The 2,874-nt window shown below is 44.3% G+C and overlaps 1 pseudogene; it reads left to right on the forward strand.

The window, feature by feature from the left end:
* The first annotated feature begins 507 nt into the window (after positions 1–507).
* On the forward strand, positions 508–2,425 carry LOC147056243 (general transcription factor II-I repeat domain-containing protein 2 pseudogene; annotated as a pseudogene).
* Positions 2,426–2,874: the final 449 nt, after the last annotated feature.

The following is a 2,874-nucleotide window of genomic DNA, read 5'->3' on the forward strand; positions in this document are numbered from 1 at the left end:
TGGGTCTTCTGCAACAGGGGTAACCCCTTCAACTGCTTTTCTTGCCTCTTCCAAAGTCCATGGCCGAAAAACATATGTATGTAGAGGGTAGCCTTCCCCTACAATAGGGTTTGGCACCTGTATCATTGGGCACACATCAACATTGTCTAAAGTTTGAGAAAATCTAGCAGCATTGGTCATAGTTCTTGTTTGCACAGGACTTCTAATTACGTGACCCTGACCTTTTTTGCTATTGTATGGGGGAGGGTGCAGGTCTGTTAAACTTGGATACAAGTTTTGCACAGGAGCGGAAAGCTCTTCTTGCTCCTCTGCTTGAGCTGCGGCTGAGACAGCGCGCCTGGGCACTGTAGCCTCATTGTCTTCCGGCCTGACAAACATACTTGCGGCCTCATCACTTTTCACCTTTATATTTTTTGTCTTTTGAATTTGTTCTCTTCTCTCTTGTGAAGCTTTCAACCACACTCTAGCACACATATGTCAGAGTCAAGGCCCGCGGGCCACATCCGGCCCGCAAGAAGGTTTTTTACGGCCCCTGGGATGATCTTGATTTATTATTAGAACCGGCCCGCAGCAAGCCGGCAGCCCGCAGATCTTTTACACGCACCAATACTACATTTCCCACAATGCAAAGGTGACGCACCGAGCAGTAGGCTGCTTCATTTCAATATTTATTGGCACAGCAGTCGTCAGCATCACAGTAAAATTAACTTTCAGATACCCATCAAAAATGGCAAAACGGAAGGTGGATACTGAGAACCGGGGGTTTCAAACAAGGTGGGAGTCGGAGTATATGTTCACGAAGGTAGCTGGAAAACCTGTGTGTCTTCTGTGTGGAGAAAGTGTGGCGGTACTGAAAGAGTATAATCTGAGACGACATTATGAAACGAAACACGCGGACAAAAACAAGAATATGGACATGGAACAAAGGCTACAAAAGGCAGAGGAATTAAAACGAGGCCTCAAATCTCGACAGGCTCTGTTCAAAAAAGCCAAATCACAAGGCCAGGCTGCTGTCAAGGCCAGTTTTATTTTGGCAGAAGAGATCGCTAAATCAGCCCGGCCATTTACGGAGGGGGATTTCATCAAAAACTGCATGATTAAAGTTTGTGACGAAGTTTGCCCAGAAAAAAGGCAACTCTTTTTAAATGTGAGTCTGAGCAGAAACACCATTGCCGAGAGAGTAGACCAGTTGTCCATCAATCTAAAAGAGCAGCTTGTGAAAAAGGGAAAATATTTTATTGCATATTCCTTGGCTGTGGATGAGAGCACCGACATTTCTGACATTGCCCAGTTGTCAATTTTCATCCGCGGAGTGGACTCCAACCTAAGCGTGACAGAGGAGTTTTTGGCTTTACGTCCTATGCATGGCACAACTACGGGGCATGATTTGTATGAAGAGGTGTCAAGATGTGTAAATGAGATGGAGCTGCCTTGGGAAAAACTCGTGGGTTTGACAACCGACGGAGCACCTGCGATGTGTGGACACAGGAGCGGACTGGTGGCGAAGATACGGGAAAAGATGCAAGAGGAAAACGCGACAGGTGAGCTGACAGCTTATCATTGTATCATACACCAGGAAGCGTTGTGCGGTAAAGCCTTGAAAATGGAGCATGTAATGAGCATCATCACGCGCACAGTTAACTTTATCAGAGCCAAAGGTTTGAATCACCGCCAGTTCAAGGCATTTCTGACGGAGTTAGAAACAGAGCATGGTGATTTGCCTTATCACACAGAGGTGCGATGGCTAAGCCAGGGAAAGGTGCTTCAAAGATGTTTCGAGCTTCGTGAGGAGATTTGTCTGTTCTTGGACAGCAAAGGGAAAGACACAACACAACTCCGAGACGAAATGTTTCTGTGTGAAATGGCTTTTCTGTGTGACATTACGAGTCATCTGAATGCAATAAACTTGCAGCTGCAGGGTCGGGATCGTGTCATCTCTGATATGTACAGTACAGTGAAGGCATTTAAAACCAAACTGACTCTGTGGGAGACGCAGATGCGGAAAGAAAATTTGAGCCACTTTCCCAGCTGCCAGACCATGAAAGAGAAGCTCTCTACCAGTGCGTTCCCGAGCACACAGTTGGCTGATAAAATAGGTATGCTTGCCGCTGACTTTCGACGCCGATTTGCTGACTTTGAAGCACAAAAAAGCAGGTTGGAACTGCTCGGTAACCCATTTGCTGTTGACGTGGAAAGCTCACCACCAAACCTCCAAATGGAGTTGATTGACCTCCAATGCAATGATGCACTGAGGGCAAAATATGCGGCAGTGGGTGCTGCGGAGTTCGCCCGTTTCCTCCCCGGCACAATGCCCCAGCTGCGCATCCAGGCTGCTCAAACGTTGTCTATGTTTGGCAGCACATACCTGTGTGAACAACTTCTTTGATGAACCTGAACAAAACATCACACAGAAGTCGACTTACTGCTGAACACCTCCACTCAATTCTGAGGATTTCTTCAGCTCAGAGCCTTACCCCGAACATTGATGAACTTGTGGAAAAGATGGGACACCACCAAGTATCACCCTCAACCTCAAACAAGTGAACATTACTGTGCAATCACATATTTAGAGTTTTTACTCAGTTCAAGTTTAAAAGTTAAAATTTAATATTTGTTTTCACTGCATGTTACTTCTCCTTAAACAAAGTGTTGTTTTTGATTAATAGATTTTTGCACTTTATTTTTTTGTATTTCAATCCAATTATATTTTTAAAATATTTCAGTTGAGTGGATGATAGAAAATTGCTATTATTGTTTTTTCTTTGAAGTAAATTTAGCCCACTTTTGCTAAAATAGAAAATATAGTCTACTGATGGTGCCTTGAATACCGGTTTCTTTCATTTAATGTTCATGTTATGGGGATATTTATATAAA

Source organism: Syngnathus leptorhynchus, chromosome 5 (assembly GCF_054491065.1).
Source record: "Syngnathus leptorhynchus isolate UIUO chromosome 5, UIUO_Slep, whole genome shotgun sequence".
Taxonomy (NCBI): Eukaryota; Metazoa; Chordata; class Actinopteri; order Syngnathiformes; family Syngnathidae; genus Syngnathus; species Syngnathus leptorhynchus.